At 41.1% G+C, this 26,841-nt stretch overlaps 1 non-coding gene across 1 annotated transcript; it reads right to left on the bottom strand.

Moving 5' to 3' along the window:
* Positions 1–16,282: 16,282 nt before the first annotated feature.
* Positions 16,283–16,389, bottom strand: LOC131238227 (small nucleolar RNA R71). Its single transcript, XR_009167635.1, has one exon. It is a non-coding gene; the product is annotated as a small nucleolar RNA R71 (small nucleolar RNA).
* Positions 16,390–26,841: the final 10,452 nt, after the last annotated feature.

Here is a 26,841-nt window from a genome sequence, read left to right as displayed (position 1 = left end):
CTACGGCTTGCCCTTTGATTGCTGCCTTTGGTCGGTATTGAATATCAAACTCACTCAGCTCGATAGCCCATTTGGTGAGTCGGCCGGAAGCTTCTGGTTTCTGCAGTACCTGGCGAAGCGGAAGGTCGGTCATTACTATGATGGTGTGGGCATGGAAATACGGCCTAAGTCGCCGAGAGGAAGTTATTAAAGCCAAGGCCACTTTTTCCAAGCTTGGGTATCTCGTTTCTGCTGGCAATAACGCTTTGCTGACGTAGTAAACCGGCAGTTGCTTTCCTTCGGATTCTCGTATCAAAGCCGAGCTCACCGCTGCCTCGGATACCGCTAGGTAGAGGAGCAACGACTCCCCCGGTTCGGGTTTTGATAAGAGAGGTGCAGAACCGAGATATGATTTTAATTGCTGGAATGCTGCTTCACACTCTTCCGTCCAACCCATCGCTTGTCTTCCTTTCAATTGTTTGAAGAAAGGGAGACACTTATCCGTTGCTCTGGACAGGAACCGATTAAGTGCTGCGACTCGTCCGGCCAACCTTTGGACGTCTTTAATGGTTTTGGGGATTCCATATCAATCAAGCCTTTATCTTCTCGGGGTTTGCCTCTATTCCTCGCTGCTGACCAAGAAATCGAGAAATTTCCGGAGCTTACTCCAAAAGCACATTTACTTGGATTTAGCTTCATCCGAACTTCCGTAGGATTAGAAACATTTCTTCCAAATTATTCACATGATCGCCGCGTGTATGCTTTTAACGAGCATGTCGTCGATGTATACTTCCATGGTTCTACTATAAGCCGAGCAAAGATTTTGTTAACTAACCTTTGATAAGTTGCGCGCGGCATTTTAGACCAAATGGCATCACTCGGTAACAATAAAGGCCTTTGTCGGTGACAAAGGTCGTTTTTGATTTATCTGTTTGATGCATTACAATTTGATTATATCCTGAATATGCATCCATGAAACTAAGGAGCTCATGTCCGGCTGTACTGTCTACTAGCTGATCTATCCTCGGAAGCGGAAAGCTATCCTTGGGGCAGGCTTTATTTAAGTCGGTATAGTCAATACAGACTCGCCACTTCCCGTTGGATTTCTTTACAAGCACGACATTCGCGACCCACTCTGGATAGTGTATTTCTTCTATGAAATTAGCCTGGAGGAGTTTGTTGACTTCTTCTTCGATGATAGCGTATCGTTCAGGGCCGAGCGGTCGCCGCTTCTGTCGGATCGGTCGATACGACGGATCGATGTTGAGTCGGTGGGTCACCACAGAGGGGTCGATCCCGGGCATATCTTCATGACCCCAGGCAAAGACGTCGGCGTACCTACGGAGCAGGGCTATCAGCTTTTCTTTCAAAGGGGACTGCAGAGACGAGCCAATTCGTACCGTCTTGGATCCATCTGTCTCGACCAAGGGGACCGAGACAAGATCCTCGACCGGCTGTCCTCGTTCATAATTCTCGCCCTGAGGATCCAACGATTCGATCGTTAATATGTTGGTCGGACTTTTGTCGGCGGCTCCTTTTACGGCTATCATGTAACATCGCCTCGCATCCTGCTGGTCTCCTTTGACAATCCCGACTCCCGACTCGGTCGGGAATTTCATTGAAAGATGGTACGTGGATACCACGGCCTGGAGGAGACTCAATGAAGGACGGCCGAGTATTGCGTTGTATACTGAGGGTTGATCGACGACTAGGAAGTCAACCATCATCGTCGTCTGACATGGGGCGCTGCCAGCAGTGAGTGGTAACGAGACAATCCCTTCAGGCAGTACCTGTCCTCCGGAAAAACCGATCAACAGGGTCCGAACTGGGCGCAGTGTGGATCGTTCGATCCCCATTTTGTCGAAAGCTTGGGTAAATAACACGTCTGCAGATGACCCCGTATCGACGAGTATCCGAAACACTTTTCGGTTAGCGATCGCCAAGGAGACGATCAGCGCATCATCGTGGGGGTGATGGATACCTCGGGCGTCTCCCTCGGTGAACGATATGCAATATCTTTCTCTTTTCCTTTCTTTTGATGGCCGATCTATAATCATGAGCTCGGACTGAGGCTGACTAAGTTTTCGTGCGTGGTTCCTTCGCGCGTTGTTTGAGTCGCCCCCACATTGTGGACCGCCGATGATCGTCCGAATTTCTTCCATAGGCTGACTCTCGCTCGGGCGCGCCTCAGATGCCCCAGCTTTGACCATATGTTCTCTGAGTCGGCCGTCTTTTATGAGTCGTTCGATCTCTTCTTTTAAGTGACGGCAATCACTTGTGTTATGCCCGTGATCGCGGTGATAATGGCAGTACTTATCCTTGTCCCGCCGATTAGGATTACTCCTCAGCTTCTGGGCCACCTAACAAAGCCTTCGTTTTTATTTCCATCGCACCTCTTCCCGAGTCTTATTCGGGAGTATATGTGGAAAATTTTCGATCCGGCCGTTTTCGACCTTCGCTCGTCACGCGCTTGATCCTCTTTGCGTTTCCTTCCTCCGGCATCGGCTTTCTTTTTGGCCGACTCTTTGGCCGAGGTTTTAGTTTCACGCAGATTCGCGCTTCCTCGGCGTTGGCATATTTATCGGATCGTGCCATAAACTCTGCCAGAGTATCGGGCGGAGTCTTGTCTAGAGATGCCAGGAATGGCTTATCCCTAACTCCTTGCATGAGTGCATTGAGGGCCGTTTCTTCCGAATGTTTTCGAACTTGAAGGGATTCGAAATTAAAACGCTTGATGTAATCTTTTAGTAGCTCTCCCTGCTTCTGAACTACGTTATTCAGATGTGCAGGGGGCTTTAATTTCTTCTTTCCGCCGATGAAGTTGGTGAGGAAGGCGTCGCTCAGCTCAACGAATGAACTGATGGACTTTGGTTTCAGCTGTTTGAACCACAGTCGAGCTACATCAGTCAATGTAAGAGAAAAGGCCCGACACATTACTGCATCCGAGGCATCGTGGAGTTCCATATAGGTTCTGAAGCACTCAATATGCTCGGTCGGGTCGGTTTTGCCGGTGAAAGGAGTGATTTGAGGTAATCGAAACCTCTCGGGCAACCAGGCCTTCAGTACCGAGTCTACAAAGGGGGACGCTTTCGCTTCGGACCCGGTTGAGTATATATTCCGGCCGTGCTTTATGTCCGCCATCTCTTTTGCCATCTCTTCCCGCACTTCTTTTTTGAAATTTTGAATGTCGGCTTTCCAAGGTTCGCTGCTTTCTGCCGTGCCTTCCATGGAAGGGCGATTGCGCCTTCTTCGCTCTATTTCGTGCCGAAGATCGGTCGGGGGCAGGGAAGCGTTGGCTGACTGCGCCGGAGATGGTTCTGATCCGCCTTGGGGTTGGCTTGGGCGGACAGACTGCGGCGCGGGAGGTTGAGGATCAACCGCCGCCGTCTGTAAATGCGCTGTCTCCACTTGAGGATGCGGGAGTGGCTGCATTTGCTGCTTATACATTCTTTCCAGCATCTTCTTCATCATATTCATATCGGAGCGGATTTCTTGAACCTCCTTGTCCAACCGCCCATCGTCGCGACCCCGCTGATTGTTTCTTGTTCCGGTCGCCCCTCGTCGGCGGTTGTTAAGTGGGTTCTGGGGGGGAACGGCGATTGGACCGGTGGCCCTGTAATCGCGTTCTCATTCAAATCTTCTTCGGGACCGTCCTTCTAGTCATCACCATTGGACTCGGTATAGAGATACGAGATGGCTTTTGCATCGTCCCACAGACGGCGCCAAACTGCTGATGCAGTTTCTGGTTCGTCCTCCTTTGACCCTTGTATGCCTGCACCGAAAGAGGACAAAGGAGACCACGGCTCGAGCAGGGGACCCTCCGATGCCAAAGTCGCCTGGACTCGGGGTCTCAAAGTATTGAAAGGTTTTTAGAGGGAATTTGTTTCGTACCTCTCAAGGTGACAGGGGTCCTCCTGATATTGAGCGCGGGATCTTCTCCTGGTATCACGGAGATAGGATCGTGCCCATCTTGAGCCGTCATCCGATCCCGTGAGTTTCGGGGTCGGAGATCTTATCCCAAGATATCCGGGATGAGATCTGACCTAGCGACGGTCGGTCTTGTAAGGTGGTCCGCCCGACACATGCCCGGAACGCTGATAAGTCGTCCGAACCGACTCAACCGTTGTCTCGGTTTAGCGAACCATGCCTCGGATTTGACACATCCTTCGGTGACCCGAGGTATTAAGTCCGAGTCCCGAGGCATTAAGTCCGAGTCTTCGGACTTGTATTTTTGTCTCCAACAATTCCCAAAAAGAAATCTCAGAATTGGTCTACATTCAATGTACACGTGTGGCCCTTCGATCAGTGGACCACCTGAATTTCGAGCAGGCCCCACATGATGAAATAACGTAATGTGCGTGTGCCGCGTGTCTACTTCTTCCTTCATACGAAATAGAAAAAATTACGAAGGGCATGCAATTTAATATTCTCGGAAAGTTAGGGTAATATGGGAATATTTCTTTCCTGCCCTTTTGCTATTCCGTCGATGTATGAAGCTTGGTACGCGGTCACTAGGACATTGTACACGTGGCTTACAATAAATGAATTAAACCGAGTAAAATCGTGTAGATCCTTTCTATATATGTTACAGATCCAAAATCATATTTGTGGATAAGCCTAACCTCTGATTCACGAACACTTGTTTGTTGAAATAGGACCATTGAATATTTCTCATTTTCAGCCGTCCAAATAAATTTATCAATCGGATATTTAGATAATTAAGTCAGAGTAATTTTTTGTATGGGCCACATCTAAACTTCAGCCCATATTTTGAACGGTTTAAACTAAATACTTATCTTTAAAGTATGCAATATCTAAGTGAATTTTACGGGCCCACGTATCATACATCACAATCGTTCAGAGTATCGACGATTCTTTTTGGCTTTTCTTTTCCTTTTTCTTAGAAGTGTGAATGGGCCGGGTCGGGCCTAAAAATGAAACTTCACATATCCTAGCCCGGCCGGATACAATTCAATACCGGGCTTAGACCTACCCCAGGCCTGGCCCGCTGACAGCCGTACGTTTTCATTCGGCTTTGAGGGTCACACGTCAAAGGCGGATGAATATCGAGTTGTAGAATTCCGTACATGTGGGCCCACGTTTCGATGATCGAAACCTTAGATCAAATGGATTGCAACGTGGTTATAACCAAAATATAATTCTTCCACATTGGAACATTCATCCAAGCCATTGATCATTGGACCATTTCTAATTGAACGTGGATTGCTGATGTATTTGATCCCTAGCAGTCAATTCATTGGCCATTGATCGAAGGTTTAGGATCTCCGAGTCTGAAAGAATTTCAAATTGTTCCCCATCCCCGGTGGGTTCACAAAATAGATGGTTGAGATCGCTGATAAATGGTCCCACGTGTACATAATCCCACGTTTCTGAAAATGTATCATAGCTTGGGAAAGACAGCCAACTATCATAGCGCGTAAAAGCATGGATGAGACGCCACTTTTCTAATCTTATCGTCATCAGTCATGACACGACACCGAATCCATAACCGTGTTTCAGTGAAAAACACAAATTGAACCGGAGAACGTACACTCTGTAGAACTCGCCTTACATGTGGAAACAGGGGAACACGTATTTGAGATCAGAACCGGTCCTTAGGCATTCCCAATGTATACATTTCTCATCTCAAAGATGTTTTCAATGGTCTAAATACAATGTACACATGCAATCCCCGAATGATTAAGAAATGACATCTAGGGATTTTGGATCATCTGATGAGTGGCTGAGACTTCACGCACAAGTGCAAATTCTCTACCTATGGGAGAGTACACTTATCGTTCCTTTAATAACCTAATCTAAGCTTAAAAGAGAACTAGTTGTCATCATTCGATCATATACTAACTTGCACAAGAAAAGTATAAGAACGAAATTTCAAAACTCTGATAGGGCGTGATGGGTGACACACATGCACTTAGAAATTACTAAAAATCACAAGCATGACATGCAAGTAATTCAAACTTATGGGTCAAAATTATGGGTTCCGGTTTTGATGCATCGCGGTAGAAAATATTATGGCGATGGATATTTATTTCCATAGTTAAAATTGAAAAAGAAATTCAATGGTCATGTTTCAACTAACACCTACCAATGAACTTGTTAAACTAATCTTATTTCAGGAATGTGACTCAGTACAGGTTCCAGAATTTGATCATCAGATTAATGTAAGATATGCATGTCTCGTGTACAATTTCAAGGGCTGCGCCCCCACACGATCCACAATATCTAACAATTTCTATATCATAAATTATACCCACACACACACACACAATTAGTTGGACAATTTAAATTGATCCAATTAGCTGTGTTATTTAACGAGCAGTTAATGTCAATAAATCTTTCCATAAAATTGATGAAAATAAGTTGTTTGTTTGGGTGGGCCCCATTGTAGTATTAATATGAAATCTACCCCATCATTAGGTGAGTCACCTTATATTAGACCCAGTACAAAAAGATCAGCCCCATCCTTGGTTTACCTGAAACACACAATTGGAAAAAGTGTAGATAGAAAGCTCATCCTCCAAACTCTTTCTTTAGGTGTGGCCCACTTGAATTACTTATAAACCTGATTTTTAGGTACGAAGCCTAACATTTGGTGTGGAAGCTAATGGTTGGAGTAGATTTTACATTCTCATTATGGTGGGCCTTGTGAAAATCCAGGTTGTACGTCTCTTCCAACTGTTTTAATTGGTATGACCCACTTAAATAATTTATTAGCTTTATATTTATTTATTTATTTTTGCCTCGAGCCCAAGATGAGGTTACACATCTAATGATCGGAGTGGATCTCTTGAACATTTTGAAAGGTGGACATCCATCAAACTATTGTCCCATAAAATTATTAATCTCTTTACAGCAGTAAGAAGTAGATTAGGTGTTACCCGAGCAACACAGGCAGCTGAGTGTTTCTCTAACCATATGGCCTACAATGATGTTTATTTTTCACCCAACCTTATTCATAAGGTACACAGACCTTAATGAAGGAAAACAAAAATATAAGCTTGATTCAAAAATTCTATGACCCGCAAGAAGTTGTCAATAGTAAGCTCTTAATCCATACTAATTCCTATGTTGTGGTCCACTTGAGCTTTGGGCACGCCTTATTTTTGGGCTTAAACTCTAAATTATCTGGAAAAATGGATGACGGTGTGAATATAACACATACATCATGCCCCGGCCTACAAAATTTTCCCATGTCAACCTAATTTATTCCATTGCACAATTGGAGTTCAGACCAAGAGGGAGTGGATTAGGTGCGGCCGGCCTCACCCACTATGGTGCGTCCGTGACCGAGGGGCCGACCATGATGTATGTATTGTATCCACGCCGTCCATTCATTTTCCCAGATACTTTAGGCCATAAACCCAAAATCAAGCAGATAAAAATTTTAGTGGGCTTACAAGTTTTTCAACGTCTCCTTTGCTTCTAATGGTGTGATCCACTTGAGACTTGCATTTGCCTGATTTTTGAAAAGTTCTCCTGGAGATTAGTACCTAACCCGCGTTCCTAGGCAGCTATGGAGGCATCCGTTCCTAATGGATGCGGATTGCTGCCAATGCCGTCCGCAGGAACTTCCTTCTATGGGAAGCTAGGTGGGGGCACACCATGATGTTTGTGATAAATCTATCCCATAGAGTTTGCTTCTTTCATTACGTGTGAATAGAAAGAGGCTTGCTCTCATACATCTTTATGTATTGCAGTATGATGCACGAGGACTTAATCATTTTAATCCAGGCCATTTTTCTATAATTCAGACCATTTATACTATGAGTTTCGCATCAGGTAATTTTTCTATAATTAAGACCATCTATACTATCAGTCTCACGTGGAAAGTGGATTGAGTCTTGCCTTGTATAGATGGTAATTAGTCTAGGTAGGAGCTTGTAGCGTCTGTTGTGATGTATGGATTTTATCAATGCTGTTCATTTATTTGGAAAGATAATTTTAGGTTATGAACTCAAAATGAAGCAAATCCAAGACTCAAATGGACCACACTATGGGAATCAGCGGTGAAAATGATGCCGACGGTTGAAACCTTTGTAAGGCCCACCAGGACCAAGATAAAGGGAAATAATAAATATTAGCTTGAACCATTCATTGGCTCCTATGAAGTTTTTAATAGTGAGTATTCAATCCCCCACCTTGTGGTCCACTTGAGCCTTATATCTGCCTCATGTTTGGGTTTGTATCTTAAAATAAGCTTTTAAATGGATGGACAATATAGATAAAATCCATGCACGCATTACAACGGCCCTGCAGAGCTATGCTTGGATGGATTATCGTCAAGGCAGGACAGGATGCCCTCACCTTTCATGGTGGAACGTAAACTAATAAAAACTTTTAATTGAATTATTTCAGCCCTCACATGATTTGGCTCCTTGGCTTGAGATATTCAAATAGAGTTTTTTCACGTAGCTCCCATCCAAAGAGATCCTCATCAAATAAATGGTCTGGGTCAGTTAAAAAAATCTTAATCGAATGGGTGTATTCAAGCAAACCGGAGCATGTTCTTCCTTGAATATTATTAATTATATTCTCAGATTTCATTTTGTAATTTTTGCTACCAATGTGATAATTCCATGTCTGGACTAATATTATAGTCCAGCACCTCTTTGGAATAGTGGTGATTCATCCACCATACACGTGGAAATACGTAGAGCAGTGTGGACCATTGAAATTGTGGGTAGGCCATGATACGTAGCACGCCCAGAAAGTTACATTGATTAAACTATATTAATCACCTGCTTCTACTTATTATATTTAGCTGGCTGACCATTTTATTTTTAACTGTCCATTGTCAATCATTGATAGGTGAGAACCGTTAAATCAGTATGACTTCCCGTCTATTCTCTATCTGCATTAGGCCAAGTAACGTGGATGGTCTGGATCCAGGTGCTTGAACACCGTGTGCGTCGTGTATGAGTTACTTCGGTTTTGAAAATAGTGGTGAATCATCAGCGTTGTCTTCTTTTTTTTTCTACTAATAGTCTAATACGTTCCATGGATTCGTTGATAGATCCGGTAACGTAGAGGCAATCAGGCAAATTGATGGTGACTACCATCTATTTCAGTCAAACGTGCCACTTGTGTACTATATATATCCTTACCATTGAAACGGTAGGCCCCACCATAAGAATTGGTTGGAATAAGATACGCTAGTTCCACATCAGATAGGCTGCAATGTTGGCATCATGACATTCGACGGTCTGACTCAACATTCGGGTGTGGCCTACCTAGTGTTGGATCATGTCAATTTTTTCAAGAAGGGTAATATTGATGGTAGGGTATATAGCTTTCATGGGATAGATGTCCTTCACAAGTAGCATGTTAACCAGAAAGAATATGGAATCTAACAAGTTTGTGGTGCACTTGGCTGTAGGTGATCAGATGATCAGGGTCATTAGAATAGGTCATGGGGTCATGATACAGATGAATGAACCATCAGATCCTCACCCGAGGTTTTGAACAATATGTACTCGGGTTTTCAGTTTTGACTAGTGGGGTCCATGTTTAGGTAATCAGGCTCATCACTAGTGTCCTAGTTGTGGATGGATCATCCTTCAAAAATCTCCCACATTTGATTATCCAAGGCACCAATTTCGGATCTCTTTCAGCTGAACGCGGACTGGCACGATGTGTCTCTTTTTAACCGTCTATTTGTAGGCCACAAGTTGAAAGGTTAGTTAAGACTGCCTTATCAATTAGATTTTTGTGGCATAGCCTATCCACTATGAGATGCAACAGACCAATGGTCTGGATCTGCGAACCATGGGGCCCACTGGCTTCAACTCAAAGCCCAAGGGTCCTATTATTCCCGAGTGACATATACACCCTCCGTTCTTGTTACCGACACCCTTTACTGTTGGTACTAGAATAGTAACAACCTACCGTATGTACCAAAAGAGGAGGAGGGTGTAAATATCAACTTGCGTTAAATACTGTGGGGGAATTTTTTGATACTCTGGAGGTGTATGACGATTGATACACAGGTACTTAGAAAACCGTACAAGTGGCAAAAATTAACTCATCTTAAACCGATTAAATTGCAGAGATAACCGTCATTAACTTACATTCTTCAAACCAGATTAGTTGGACAATCCCAATCTCAGATTCGTGGATTCTTGTTTGTTGAAAAAAGACCGTTGGATAACTTGAATTACTTATATGCCATGTATGCAGTATCTAGGAAATTTATTAGAGCCTGCATATCATCCATCATACTCTCCAGAGCATCAAAGTACTTCTCGATATTGTATTATTATTTATGAGAAATGATTGTACGATCCTTCGGGAACATGGCGACATGATTAGCTACGACAGCGTTCTTCGGGAGTTGCTGCTAACGACGCTTGTAGAATCTCTTTTCTATTGTAATCATAACACCGGCACGCACAGCTGCTAAGTCGTTTTCAAATTTTTTTTTAAAGGCTTATTTTTTCTCTAAATAAATAATGTATTAATGATTACCAGGTGGGCCACACATTACAGCCCACACATATCTCTTCCTACGGTCAGGCGTGCTAACTTGTCACGTGTTTGGCACATGTGCCCTGCACCTGGTGCACTTGAACAATGGACGGTTGTGAAAAATCGATCGAAATGGTTTACATTCAATCGCATTGGGGATCACAGCTTAAAACTATGACGCAGGGGCACGTACTCTTTGTACACGTGGTGGAGTGTACCTCATTAGATCCATTATGTCAATCAGGTGCGCCCCTCCTTGCAAAAGATTACGTGTTCCAATGAAAACATGCCATCTGTGTGAGTGACATGGCAGGATTTAAATCCTGCTAATGGAGTCTCTGTTAACCGTCAGACTCGAGCACATACGTAGGCCCCTCTTCATTTCCTTTTTTCCTACGAAAGCATTTGGCCGCAAGAACTTGCACAAGAATTTTGTGTGGGCTAGTGCCATGTTTTTTATAAAGTCACTCCATCCATCCATTTTTCGAGCTCATTGTAGGACATGCGACCAAAAATAAAGTATATCCAAAACTTAAATGGGCCACACGACAGGAAACAGTGGGAATTTAGTGACCACCATTGAAACATTTAAATGGGCCACAAAAGTTTTGTATCAGTTTAACTTCTTAATGTTTTCACTTCATCTAAGTAAAAATGACATTATAAACAGTTTGGATGGAATATAAACATCAAGGTGGAGCCTAGGAATGTTTCGACGGTAAGCACTCATTTCCCCACTGTTTCATCTCATACGGACCACGGGTGCAGGATATGAACTCATTCATCAAGATATGAACGCATACGGACCACTTGAGTTTTGGATACTACTCATTTTTTATTGTAACTCCTAAAATGAGCTCGAAAAACCAGATGGACGGGTTGGATTTCTCATTTGGATATTGATCAGGACGGAAAGCATTTTGGCCATTAAATGTTCTTCAAATGCTATTATCTTCTTGGCCAGTAACCAAAAAATGTCCACTTTAGACAATTTTAACAATTTGTTCTAGCCTTGGATCAATAGCTTGCATTCAACTTGATTCGAGAATTGAGTTCGAGTTATCGATGAGAAAAATGCTGAATAAATTGTTTGCTTCTATGAAAGAGGCCAAAACGATGACCTGAATTTAAGAAATGGACGCAACTAATAAGTAAGTTAATCTGGCTCATTTGTGCAGGATCTTGCACACATGGTCCCATGTTAATGTCAGCACTTGATGAATGAGTTCATATCTTGCACACATGGTCCCATGTTAATGTCCACACTTGATGAATGAGTTCATATCTTGCACACATGGTCCCATGTTGGCACATGTGACAAAAGAACCTCCTTTTTTTACGTGTGCAGGGCCCATTACAAGCGCTCAGTGTTGCGCGTGCTAGCTGCATCACTTTGGTGGTGTTATTCACTTGTTCTCATTCGTATAGTTGTTCACCATTTTTTTTTCAACATAGTCACACAACTATAGAGTGAAACAATCTGAATTTTAGGCCAAATTTCTAACTCATGTAGACCACCTAATTGAAAGCTGAGGATCTCACATGTGGCATGTGGGGGTGTGCTTGCTTGGGGATGAGCACTGATATTGTGCCTGCACTTCATGAATGGGCTCATATCCTACACATGTTGTCACACATTGGTGTATGTGACAAAAAGAGCCCCCTTATTTACATGCGCGCAAGAGCTCATTACGAGGGGTCGGTGTTACAAGTGCTAGTTGCATCAATCTGATGGTGTTATTTCACATCTTATTTTCACAACATGTGTTAAATGGGCCACTCATCAGGGTAGCACACTCAAATCCTTCACTGAGTTATCTTTGTATGGAAACTGATCAAGCTTCTAATACAAGATTAGAATGCAAAACACAATAACCCACGAGTTCAAATAGGATTTGAAAGAGTTCCATATCCCAATGATTCCAATATCATTAATCACATCAACTAACAAGAATAATAAAAAAAAAAGAACAAAACACAACTGGCTTTCATGAAACCAAGCCCACAACACACTCAAAAGAACCATAACATAAACCTACCAAGTGAGTGACAACTAAATTTTCCTTTGTTTTTTTCCCTTTCCTGCATAATATTCTTTACACACAAAAAATAGTCTATACTTCTATTCAAGTAGGCTCTACAAAAATAAAAGGAAACCATGCCTATTATATGGAAGAGAGGTATACAGAAATAACATAAACAAACAAAATAAGACAATAGGTGAGAGGTCTAAGCACTCAGACAGCCTCGACAAAACTGTCACACAAACTATCAACCTAACCAACAATGGGCAAACTTGAACACACCAAAAAAACACAGCCTTTGAACTGAAGTGGAACAGCCTTACAAACCCCAGCACAGAACCAATAGTAAGCTCCACATCTTACAACAAGAAATGATGGAAAAGGGCTATCCTCGCATTCAACAAATCCAACATGCGCAAAAGGTGGGTAGACTTGCATCCAACAAAAAGACCCCATAAATTCACAGCACAAAACAACTATTCTGCCCTCCAAACAGCAATGCAGCAAACATTGACATCGAACCTGCAGCCCCTCCAAACTGCAATATAATTAACAACTCAATATATAATTACTAAAATGTTGAATGAAAACAAAACCATACACATTAGTCAAAATATTTGTAAGCTTATGTGCTAAGAATATTGCATATTAGACCCTGATTAGTACCTGATTTTACATACATGCTAATGCTTAACGTTATATTTTAATCGTGTTTTTGTTGCAAGGTGTAATCAGGAGCTTGGACTGAAAAAGGATACTACAAGCATGGAATTAACGCTCCAAAGTCACCAAAGCAAAGGACGGACTCCAGAGGATTAAGATTGAAGAATTTACATGCCAGGGATCCGAGGAAATCAAGCCGTTCTGGTTAAAGAGGCCCAAAAGTTGTCCAAGATTCAAGATCACATGGTTCCAACCATCCATTCGGCTCGAAACATCATACATGGCCTGGGGACCATAAATTAACTGTACAAATAAAATTTCAGCCATTGGATCCCTCTGGAAGTGGCCCAACGGACGGATCAGCCCATTAATTCCTTAAGTGGGGCCCACATGGTCTTTAGATATGCCTCAAATTTGGTCTCAACCCATTATATGAGGAGATAAAACAGATGGCCGGATTAGATTTCTCAGAAACATTGCAGTGGACCCCACCTAGTGTGGAATGCGTATAGTGCACATGAGCACTCGCCGTGCGCCAAACGAACCAAGTCGGTTAGTAGATACTGATCCGACTTCCTTCCTAAAAGGGAAATTTCTGTTTTTTACTAGCATAACAGGGAGTTGCGGTTGAAGTCAGACTCTGGCCCACCTTCGTTCATCATGTGGTCCATCTAGACCGTCCATTCATCTCAGGACGTCAAACCGATCGTACAAGAGGTGATTTTTCAGACCCATGCATGAGTATGAATGGAAACAACACCAATGCATCTAATGGACGGTTGGGTTACAATTCAATGGGCCACACCTAAATCAATCCAAAACCAACTATATCTGAATTTTGTTTTGTTGTGATTCTAATGGACGGCGTGGATTTCTCATTAGAATCCGGTCATGGACCCCACCAATATCCCAGCGCAAGATTTCGCAGGCTCTGCTTGAGCGTCCGAGAAATTCGGGTGAGTCGGTGTGTTGTGCATCAAAACCGGACATCATGGACATGATCCGAACCGTCCAAACTTTCGTAATGAAGGTTCTGACCCCGTCCAAGAAGTCGGAATGGCTAGACCACGCGGTCCTTAGTCCCAAATTCACTTCAAACGCAACCCATCCTTGTTGTTTTGCTAAACAGAGGTGCGTAGTCTGGCGTTTTTGCGAACCAATTACGTAAAGAAAGTCTTTTCCGCATTCTTCACCGCCAGAGCCAGTCGACCGACCTGCTTACAAATATAAAAGAGAGAGAGAGGAAGAAAGGGGGAGAGGGGAAGCTTGGACGTGGTGCAGAGAGATAGATAGATAGTAGAGTTGTTTTTTCCTTTCTTTTTCTTTTTATTTTATTTTGTTTGAGGGATCCATTTTTTTCTTCTCCTTGTCCTGATTTTATGCTTTGAGAGGTGAGTTAAATCATGGTCATATTAGCTAAACCTCTTAGCTAGGGCTAAGAGGTGAAGCTTGTAGAGTGATGAGAGATTGTATGCGTGTGCCTTTTGTTTAGATTGAAGAGATTTGTGATTTATTTTTATTTTGAGAATATTTGTAGTTTTTAATGGCCTGTTGTGACTGAAATTACAATGGGTTTGCAATGGCTTTGAGTATTTCTTTTTCCTTATTTGGATTATGACGTCAGGAAGCCCTGTTGTTCGTCATCGTCTTCTGAGCATGGTTGGATGGCGGTATCCTTCCTAACCTTCATAATCATCTGATTGGTTGGTAATTAGTTTAATTACGTTGTTGTTTACTTTATCTCCCGGGCATGGTTTAGTGATGGAATCCGTTCTAATTCATATACCTTTCATCTCTTTAAAATTATATCGGAAAGAAAGTTCAGTTGATTTCCATGATTTTTGAAGCAGGCATAAGATCTCCCTGATTTCTACAAGTGGATCCTCTGAATCCCTAGTTTCTTATCTTTGATTTCTCTTAAGTTTTAGAATAATCTCTCACCATTATTCATCACTATATATTGGATTTAGATTTCATCTTAGGCTAGTTCTATTTCTACCTAGTTTCAGGTAACGTACAAGTATCAGTACCTTGGGATTCGACCTCGGTTTCACCGAGTTTATTACTACATCACAACCCTATACTTGGGGAGTGAACAAGTTTTTAGTGCCATGACTGACGATTACGATTCTTTGAAATTAATTAGTTTTAGAATTAGTTTGAGATTAGGATTTTACTAACTTTAGTTTTAGATTTTTATTTCTATTTGATTTTTAGAACTAACTTGTTTCCTATTTTGTAGGCCTTTAAGATAGAAATCTCTATTTTGGTACACTCCTTCCCTACTTTCTATTTTTCAGTTCTCTTTTAGTAATTTACTTTCAAGCTTAGGACTTTCTTAATTTATTTTAAAAATTTCCACTTTCTTTTAGGAATTCCTTTTCTTAGAAATCAGTTTACTGCTATCTTTCTTTTTAAGGATTTTTCTTCTCTTTTTAGAATCTAATTTATTTTATTTTATTTTGCAAGTTTTTAACTTAGGGACTCCAAGTTGGTAACTTCTTTCCAAACCTCTCTTTCTTTTTAAATTTTCTTTTCCCTTCTTAGGATTAGGTTTCGAATTTGATTGAGGGCTGCGAGTGTTTCATACCCAAGTGGGCCCGTGACAACACTCGTCATCTCTTGACTGAAGGAGGATTGGTTGAGGGGTTAACTATCCATCGCAGGACTAAACACCACTCAAAATCCCCTGAGTTAATTGAAGTGATGGCTGAAAACCAACCTCTTCTACCCCAACCTAGGGTGGAGGACATTCAGGATGAGAATGAGGTGTATCAAGCACCCCCGCCACGTACTTTACGAGATTATTTACAACCAGCGGGGGTGAGTACGCCCTCATGCATGATTTTTTCTGAAAATACAGGACATATGGACATCAAGCCAGGGGTTATCCAACTCCTTCCTAAGTTCTATGGGCTTGAATCTGAAGAACCATGAAAGATTTTGATGAGATCAGAGCCACTTTATATTTTCAAAATGTGTCCGAGGACACAATAGTGAGACTCTTTCCTTTTTCCTTAAAAGAGAAGGCTAAGACGTGGTTACATTCACTGCGTCCTAGATCCATTGGCACATGGAATGATATGCAAAGGGAATTTATAAAGAAATTCTTTCCACATCATAAAACGATTACCCTTAGAAAAGCAATCATGAACTTCACCCAAAAGGAGGATGAAACATTTTACCAATGTTGGGAAAGGTTCAAGGATTTGGTCAGTTCATGCCCACAACACGGCTTTGAAACATGGCGCATTACAAATTTTTTCTACGATGGACTGACATCTTCCATGCGCCAAATGGTCGAGACAATGGAGAGTTCATTAATAAAGATGTTGACGAGGTATGGGATTACCTCGATAGTCTTGTTGAAAAAACATAATCATGGGACTATTACCCAAAGTCAAACACTACGTCTAGGCCAACTTAAGTAAAGGAGAAAGGTGGATTATATCTCTTGAAAGAAGAGGATGATCTCAAGTGTAAAGTAACTACGCTCATAAGGAAAGTTGAGGCCATGGAAGGAAAGAAGGATAAGGTCAATGAAAGTGTTTGCGACATCTGTGATTGCAACATTTATACAACTGAAAATTGTCCTACAATACCCGCCTTTCGAGAAGTGTTAAATGAACAATCTAATGCCGTAAATAATTATCAAAGACCTTTCAATGGACCAACCTCTAATACGTATAATCCTGGTTGGAAAAATCATCCAAACTTTAGTTGGAGAAATGGACAAATTGCTACCCCTCAAGGTTTCTTCAATCAAAATCCAAATCAGGGGAAACCTTAAGAAGAACCGGTTCAAAATTCCATATAAGATCTGACCCAGGCAATGCGAGACTTTATGCAAAAGATGGATTCACGTATGACGGTTATAGAAAAGGGGATGCTTCCTGTACACCCGCTCCCCAATCCTAAACCGCAATACGAGATAAGTGATCCCAGCTCTTCAAATCAAATGGAACACGCTAAATCCATCACCACTCTTAGGAGTGGGAAGATCATTGATAAAACCCTTCCGGTTAGGCCCGAAAAGCCTCAAGAACCAGAAGAGGACAACAATAATGGATCTAGTGAGGCCCCACAAAAATTAGAACCGGAACTTCTAGAAAAGCCAGTTGCTCCATTTTTCCAACGGTTGGTCGCACCAAAACCTCTCTCTAACTCTCAGGATATCCTAGAGGTGTTGAAACAAGTGAAAGTCAACATTCCTCTACTTGATGTCGTAAAACAGATACCTTCATATGCCAAATTCCTGAAAGACTTATGCACAACCAAACGACGGCAGAGTATTCAAAAGAAGATCTTCTTGACCGAGAAAGTGAGTGTCATCCTAAAGCAAGACGTGCCACAGAAATTCAAAGATCCCGGTAGCCCAACCATATCATGTGTAATCGGGGACCATCGAATTGATCATGCACTTCTTGACTTAGGAGCGAGCGTCAATCTGATTCCCTACTCGGTATACAAACAGTTAGGTTTGGGTAAATTAAAACCCACCCTAACCACACTACAACTTGCTGATCGCTCTGTTCGTGTACCAAGAGGGATAATTGAGGATGTGTTGGTCCAAGTTGATAGATTTTACTACCCTGTAGATTTTATCATCCTGGACACCGAACCCATCAATAACATGAGCACTCAGATCCCCGTCATTCTTGGTCGCCCATTCCTTGCCACTTCAAACGTAATTATCAATTGCAGGAATGGTGTCATGACTATGTCTTTTGGGAATATGACATTGGAGTCAAACATTTTTTTCAATAACGGCAGAAACTTAGAGGATGATGACGATTTCCACGACATTAACATGATTGACTCTTTAGTGGAAGATACGACACCTCTGACCCTCTAGAGACGTGCCTAGTCCACTCCCATGATTTTGATGGTGACATGATTAGGGAGACGTGTGTCTTGCTTGATATTGCACCGGTACTTGAAGTTAACCGGTGGAGGCCACAATTTGAAGAGTTACCCCAAACTGATGTAGTGCCTCTACCGTCTAACCTTAAGCCACCGAAATCTGACCTAAAACCTTTGCCCTCTGATTTGAAATATGTCTATTTAGGTCAAGATGAAACATACCTGGTGGTGATCTCTTCCCACCTGGAGAAAGAACAGGAGAATATGCTCATATCTACTCTCATTGAGCATAAGGGAGCCCTTAGATGGACGGTAGCGGACCTCAAGGGAAACGACCACTCGATTTGTCCTCATCGCATTTATCTTAAGGATAATACTAAGACCACTTGGCAATCACAACGTTGACTAAATCCAAAGATGAGGGACGTGGTTAAGGCCAAGGTTCTTAAACTATTAGATGTGGGTATCATACACCCCATATCCGATAGTCAATGGGTGAGTCCAACTCAGGTGGTTCCTAAGAAGTCCGGGATCACCATCGTAGCCAATGCCCATAATGAACTCGTGCCAACTAGAGTTACTACTGGTTGAAAAATGTGCATTGACTATAGGAAGCTGAATACCGTCACGAGGAAGGACCACTTTCCTTTGCCCTTTGTTAATCAAATCTTGGAAAAACTAGCTGGTCATTCCTATTACTGTTTCGTTGACGGGTATTCGGGCTACAATCAAGTTGAAATCGCCCTTGAGGACCAGGAAAAGACCACATTTACATGTCCCTACGGCACCTTTGCCTACAGAAGGATGTCATTTGGATTATGTAATGCCCCTGCCACCTTTCAGCGATGTATGATGAGTATCTTTTCTGACATGGTGGGAAAATATTTAGAGGTCTTCATGGACGATTTCTCTATTTTTGGTTCATCTTTCAGCGAGTGCTTAGAGAGTCTTAAATGTGTGCTGAAAAGATGTGAAGAAAATAACTTGCTACTTAATTGGGAGAAGTGTCATTTCATGGTTAAGAAGGAAATTGTCCTTAGGCATATCATCTCGTCCAAGGGAATCGAAGTAGATAAGGCAAAAATCGATCTTATCTCTAACCTACCTCCACCCAAGAACATCAGAGATGTGCGATCCTTCTTAGGACATGCAGGATTTTACAGGTGATTCATAAAAGACTTTAGTCTCCTCTCTCGTCCTTTATGTAATCTACTTCAAAAGGATGCACCATACGAGTGGACTGAGACATGTTAGGAAGCTTTCACTAAGCTTAAGGGAATGTTGACCACGCACCCATCATGCACCACCCGATTAGAGACTTCCTTTTGAGCTTATGTGCGACGCTTCGATTATGCTCTTGGGGCAGTCCTAGGCCAGAGAAAAGATAAGAGGCCCTACGTCATTCATTACGCAAGTAGAACTTTAGATTCTGCCCAAGTGAACTACTCGACTACGGAAAAGGAACTCCTAGTTGTAGTGTTCGCTTTGGATAAATTTAGGTCCTACTTGATCGAATCCAAGATCATTATCTACACAGATCATGCAGCACTTAAGTATCTTCTTTCTAAGAATGATTCTAAGCCCCGCCTGATACGATGGATCTTTCTATTCCAAGAATTTGATTTGAAAATTAAAGATAAAAAGGGAGTAGAGAACGTAGTGGCCGATCATCCTGTCTCACCTTAATACCTCCGATTCCCCGAGGCGACCCATATCAATGACATGTTCCCCGATGAACAACTGTTCAGAGGTTCGCTGATATTGCCAATTATCTTGCCACAGGTTCCATACCGACGCATTGGACTACACAAGATAAGAAGAAATTCTTTACCAAGGTGCGCAACTTTTTCTGAGATGATCCATATTTATTCAAATATTGCCCAGACCAAATTCTAAGGAGATATGTGTCAGATGACGAGTATCAGAGTGTCATCTCCTTCTGTCATTCATAGGCCTGTGGTGGTCACTTTTCTGCTAAAAAGACCACGGCCAAGATTTTACAATGTGGCTTTTATTGACCCACTATATTCAGAGACACTCATGAGTTTTACAAGGCTTGTGAGCGTTGTCAGAAATTGGGAGCATTGTCCCGCTGAAATATGATGCCTTTGAATCCCATCCTTATCATAGAGACATTTAATTGCCGGGGCATCGATTTCATGAGACCATTCCCCCAATCCTTTGAAAATCTATACATTATGCTTACCGTAAACTATGTCACTAAATAGGTTGAAGCGATTCCGTGCCGGAACAATGACTATCGCACAGTCATTAAATTCTTAAAAGAAAACATCTTTTCTCGGTTCGGAACGCCTCGAGCCATCATTAGTGATGGGGGCTTACACTTTTGTAAGACCATTCAAGAGTTTAATGAAGAAATACCGTATCTCTCATAAGGTGAGCACTCCATACCACTCATAGACAAGTGGGCAAGCTGAGATTTTCAATAGGGAGATCAAATATATTTTGGAGAAAACGGTTAACCCCGATCATTATAAGGATTAGTCAATCCGATTGACCGATGCCTTATGGGCTTACTGTACTATATTTAAGACCCCTATTGGAATGTTTCCCTTTAGACTTGTCTATGGGAAGGCTTGTCATTTGCCTGTGGAGTTGGAACATAGAGCCTACTGGGTGATCAAAAATCTGAATTTCAATCTGGACAACGCTGGCTCACTGCGCAAACTTTAGTTGAATGAACTTAAAGAAATCTAGAATGATGCATACAAGAACTCGAGAATTTATAAGGACAGGATAAAAGCGTTTCATGACCAACACATTCTACGAAAATCATTCACACCGGTCGAAAGTCCTTTTATATAATTCTCGATTACATCTCTTTCCGTAAGCTTCGATCTCGTTGGATTGGCCCTCATATTGTGGTCACCGCGTATCCTCATGGGGCCGTTGAGATAAGAGATCCCGACAATGGCAAAGAGTTTAAAGTAAATAGACATCGCTTAAAGCCATTTGTTGAGAAATTTGATTCGGAAGACATGTCCATACCTTTGATCGATCTTGTTTACCAGGATTGATCTCCTAGTCTGATGGAGGTATAGGTAGGTTTATCGCTTTCATAGGACTAGGGTAGTTTGCTTTATTTATCTGGCTGAAGACGATAAACTTAGCGCTCTTGGGAGCCAACCCAGCTTTTTATTCCGTTTCATTTTCCTAGTTAGTTAGTTCAATATTTGTGGGTAACATTACTGCAAACCCTCACGAGACTACAACTCGTCCACTAGGGGCAACCTAGGGGTTTAAAGGCTTGTTGCATACGCTAAATGCAATCGAGAGCACCTGCGAAAGTGGTGTAGGTAGGATTTTATTTTTGTTATTTTTATTTTACTTCTGTTCGTTTCTCTCTTGTGCTGACCCGCTCTTACGTAGATATCTTTGGAAAGCCTCTTGATTCTTTCATCCAAGTACTATCTTTCCATCACTCCTCTTATATTTTCGTAGTCCCATGTGCATTACATGCTTATTTCTTTTACATTGAGGACAATGTAGATTTTAGTTGGGGGTGGGAGATTAGGCTACCTAATCAGTGTTTTCTTGATCTTAAGCAAGAATTGTGAAATTTTTTTGGATGGACGGTAATTTCTTATGAATTTAAAGCGATGATTTATGACTTTTGGATTCAACCGTCTGTTAGATTTCACAGTTAAGTTTGAATTGTTAATCCATGATTAAAAGTTGTAAACATTGATTGAGTCATGATTTCACATATCACATCTCGCTTACACACTAAGGTTCCGGTTCGATAATTGAATGATTAACTTGGTAATCACTAAACATGAAAGGAACCAGCCTAAAAAAAAAAGAAATAAAAGAAATAAAAAAAATTAGCATCAGTTCAGTAAGAAGAGTTAAAAGGGTAAGTCGCATAATCTTCACCATAGGTTTGCTCCCTATAGGTGTAGATTTGATCCCCCATGGTTGACATTTAGAAAAAAAGTTAGGCGACAAGTTTTCATCATAGGTTTGCTCCCTATATGTGAGGATTTGATTCCCTTCCTTAGCATTACTGATCATAAAAAAATCAAAGGCCGATAGAATGAAAAGTTAATCTGTAAGGCAAGTGTTGGTTTCAGTTTTCATGAATTCCGTTGTTAATTACCAATGATATTATGTAATTGACGATTGGATCTTTTAATGATCGTAAGCCGAGATTACGCTATACACTCATGGAACTCAATGTTTAGAATATTCTAATTAATGGATTAATATTTTGAAATTGATTATGAAGTTTACCGTGAGCTTGATTCCAGAAAGAAAAATTCTACTTACCATTCATGAATCTTAGATTTCTCGCATCTTGATTATTTGTTCACATGTCACTCAGGTTTAAAGGAATTGTTTTGTATTTCTGAAATTATTTTTCGCATACTTTGCTCGAGACTAGCAAAATGCTGGTTGGGGGTTGTGATGAGGGTCGAATATTGCATATTAAACCCTGATTAGTACCTGATTTTACGTATATGCTAATGCTTAACGTTATATTTTAATCGTGTTTTTGTTGCAGGGTGTAATCAGGAGTTTGGACTGAAAAAGGATACTACAAGCATGGAATTAACGCTCCAAAGTCACCAAAGCAAAGGACGGACTCCAGAGGATTAAGATTGAAGAATTTACATGCCAGGGATCCGAGGAAATCAAGCCGTTCAGGTTAAAGAGGCCCAAAAGTTGTCCAAGATTCAAGATCACATGGTTCCAACCATCCATTCGGCTCGAAACATCATACATGGCCTGGGGGCCATAAATTAACTGTACAAATAAAATTTCAGCCATTGGATCCCTCTGGAAGTGGCCCAACGGATAGATCAGCCCAATAATTCCTTAAGTGGGGCCCACATGGTCTTTAGATATGCCTCAAATTTGGTCTCAACCCATTATATGAGGAGATAAAACAGATGGTCGGATTAGATTTCTCAGAAACATTGCAGTGGACGCCACCTAGTGTGGAATGCGTATAGTGCACATGAGCACTCGCCGTGCGCCAAACAAACCGAGACGGTCAGTAGATACTGATCCGACTCCCTTCCTAAAATGGAAATTTATGTTTTCTACCAGCGCAACAGGGAGTTGCGGTTGAAGTCGGGTGGGCCACCATCATCACAGATATTTCTTATCCGAACCGTCCATTCATTCTAAGAGGCTAAACCGACCGTACAAAAGGTGGTTTTTCAGACCCATACACAAGTATGAATGGAAACAGCGCTAATGTATCTAATGGACGACTAGGTTACAATTCAATGAGCCACACCTAAATCGATCCAAAACCATCTATATCTGAATTTTGTTTTGTTGTGATTCTAATGGACGGCGTGGATTTCTCATTAGAATCCGTTCATGGACCCCACCAATATCCCAGCGAAAGATTTCGCAGGCTCTGTTTGAGCGTCCGAGAAATCCGGGCGAGTCGGTGTGTTGTGCATCAAAACCGGACATCAAGGACGTGATCCGGAACGTCCAAACTTTCGTAATGAAGGTTTTGACCCCGTCCAAGAAGTCGGAATTGCTAGACCACGCGGTCCTTAGTCTCAGATTCACTTCAAACGCAACCCATCTTTGCTGTTTTGCTAAACAGAGGTGTGTAGTCTGGCGTTTTTGCGAACCAATTGCGTAAAGAAAGTCTTTTCCGCATTCTTCACCACCAGAGCCAGTCGACCGACCTGCTTACAAATATAAAAGAGAGAGAGAGGAAGAAAGGTGGTGGGGGAGGAAGCTTGGACGTGGAGCAGAGAGATAGATAGTAAAGTGTTTTTTCTTTTTCTTCTTCTCCTTATCCTGATTTTATGCTTTGAGAGGTGAGTTAAATCATGGTCATGATTAGCTAAACCTCTTAGCTAGGGCTAAGAGGTGAAGCTTGTAGAGTGATGAGAGATTGTATGCGTGTGCCTTTTGTTTAGATTGAAGGGATTTTTGATTTAATTTTATTATGGGAATAGTTGTAGTTTTTAATGGCCTATTGTGACTGAAATTACAATGGGTTTGCAATGGCTTTGAGTATTTCTTTTTCCTTATTTTGATTATGACGTCAGGAAGCCTTGTTGTTCACCATCGTCTCTTGGGCATGGTTGGATGATGGTACTCGTCTTAACCTTCATAACATGTTGATTGGTTGGTAATTAGTTTAATTCTGTTATTTGCTTTGTCTCCTGGGCATGGTTTGGTGATGGAATCCATTCTAATTCATATACCTTTCATCTCTTTAAAATTATATCAGAGGAAGTTCAGTTTAATTTTCATGATTTTTGAAGCAGGCATAAGATCTCCCTGATCTCTACAAGTGGATCCTCTGAATCCCTAGTTTCTTATCTCTGATTTCTCTTAAGTTTTAGATTAATCTCTCACCATTATTCATCACTTTATATTGGATTTAGATTTCATCTTAGGCTAGTTCTATTTCTACCTAGTTTCAGGTAACGTACAAGTATCAGTTCCTTGGGATTCGACCTCAGTCTCACCGAGTTTATTACTACATCACAACCCTATACTTGGGGAGTGAATAAGTTTTTGGCAAAAAAAATAATAATACATGTTACAACAATTCATACCTTAGGCAGGCGGTGCTCCTCGAATAATTTTGTTGTTACCAATTGATGCCTGTTTGGCACCCACGAGAGCAGATGGTGTGCATTCATGGATCCACTGGTGCCAGCTACCCAACTTCCACCAGGTACTCCAAAATAACTCCCATTAGTAACAAAGCTACCCTAGCAAAGAAATAACAAAATAACAGAATCACAGTTCATGAGCACGTGTTGTGAGAACCACATATGATATATTTTAGTTTTAAAAAATTTCAAATTTACCTGAGATTTGATGCTCAAGGAATTTTGCTAGTATATGTTAATATTAGGTTGATGGTACCCATAATAAGCCACTAGTAATCCAAAAGCACTCACCATAGGAACTTTTTGACCTTGGTATGGAAAAACAAAGTATAAAAAACTGTAATGTGGATAAAAAATGTTATGACAAGTTTAATAAATAAAATCTTAATAATTCCTGATTGACTTGGCTTAGTTGACAGAATACACTTGGACAATGTGAAGGGTGAAATGAAGGAAGGTGAAAGATATTTGGTGCTTGGGTTGAATCATTTCTTTCTTGATTCATTTGTAGCAGAATAGATTCAGTTCCCGATTTTTTCTTCCTTCCTTTATCTAGAGAATTTTTAAATGTACGGCGATCACTTACAACTCTAGGCTTCATTTTAATCCCACTTACGACTTGCAAGCGGAGACTATCAACAAAAGTAACTTCATTGTCAGTCGGTTGATGATGAACACTTTCAGTATCTACATTTTCATCATTAATTTGAGATGTCATAATTGGTAGCACATTGTCAGTCGTTTGATGACAAACAATTTCAGCATCTACATTTTCATCATTAGTTTGGTATGTCATCAATGGAAGTTTCTTGATCCCTTTTATACACTCTGTCAATTCTTCATGAAATTTGTCTGAATATCTATCAGCAAAATCAAATGCATCTTCATATTCCGCAGCCATTGAAGCAATTTTAACAAACTTGCGACACAAATAGCTATAACGCTTCCCTAAAGAAATCTTAGGATCACCTTGTATGGTAAACCTAAGATGGTCCTTCACAGCACCAACTTTTGCATCTTTTTGCCATCTTTTCAAAATATAATTGGAAGGAAGCACCTTTATATTATAATAATCCAGAACTTTTAGTGCATGGCTATACAGTATCCTGACAAATTCAAATTTCTTACAACTACATGTGACGGTATTGTTTGATGTGTCAAATTTGACAAGACGGCCTCCAACTTTGTCATTACAAACAACTTGAAACTCTAACACTGTATCAAATTCACCACTTTTATGAATTGTATGACTAAGAAACTTTTTGTACTCATTTTGGAACATTTTAAATACTTCCGGAGTGTATGCTTTTGCCGCTTCCATCAACATCTCCACATCAACATACAATATTGGGGTACTTTGCCTCATTTTGAAATCAGCTTCCAATTCTCGATATCGTCGATCAGCCACTACTCGTTCATAATGTGTGAAGAAACACAAAAGATTGTGTTTGGAACTTAAATATTTCTTCAAAACCTTAGTCATGCTTTCACTCTGTTGTGTGCTCTTCATATCAGCGTAGAATGTATTTTTGCCATACACCAAAGCCTATTTGTTTCTTTTTTAAAACAACACTTGTAACCATTTGTTTTACATCAAATCATATTTCTCAGGCATATTATTCCATGCAATTAGAAACTCTTTCTCTTCTTCATAATCATACACACACCTACTGAAATCACATTCAAAACTTTTTGAACCATAAAATACATTACTAAGGTACTTTGCAGCATTTTGGTATATACGCCAGGTACATAGACGATGGTATGTTTCCAGCATCACATCAGCTATTGCATTGCACATTGCAGCATGTTGATCTGTTAAGATTATCCTTGGTTGCTTTTCAAACATTGCATTTTAAAAAGTTTCAAACAACCACTTAAAAGATTCAGTTGTTTCATCATATAATAAGGTTGCACCAAATATGACGTTTGTTTATGATGATTTACCCCAATAAATGAAACAAATGGACAACCATAACTGTTTATTCTGTATGTTGTATTAAAGCAAATCACGTCCCCAAAAATACTATAATCCATTATTGACTTCTCATCTGCCCAGAACATATTCGTAATCAAATCATCTTCATCCACTTTTATTGCATAAAAGAACATGGATTCTCTACTTGTATTTTAAAAAATATTAAAAAACAACTCCTGCATCTCCCCTTTCCATCGCTTTCATTCACTTTTTTCGCAAGTAATTTTTG

Source organism: Magnolia sinica, chromosome 2 (genome assembly GCF_029962835.1).
Source record: "Magnolia sinica isolate HGM2019 chromosome 2, MsV1, whole genome shotgun sequence".
NCBI classification, from domain to species: domain Eukaryota; kingdom Viridiplantae; phylum Streptophyta; class Magnoliopsida; order Magnoliales; family Magnoliaceae; genus Magnolia; species Magnolia sinica.
This window is presented reverse-complemented; position numbering and strand designations above follow the sequence as displayed.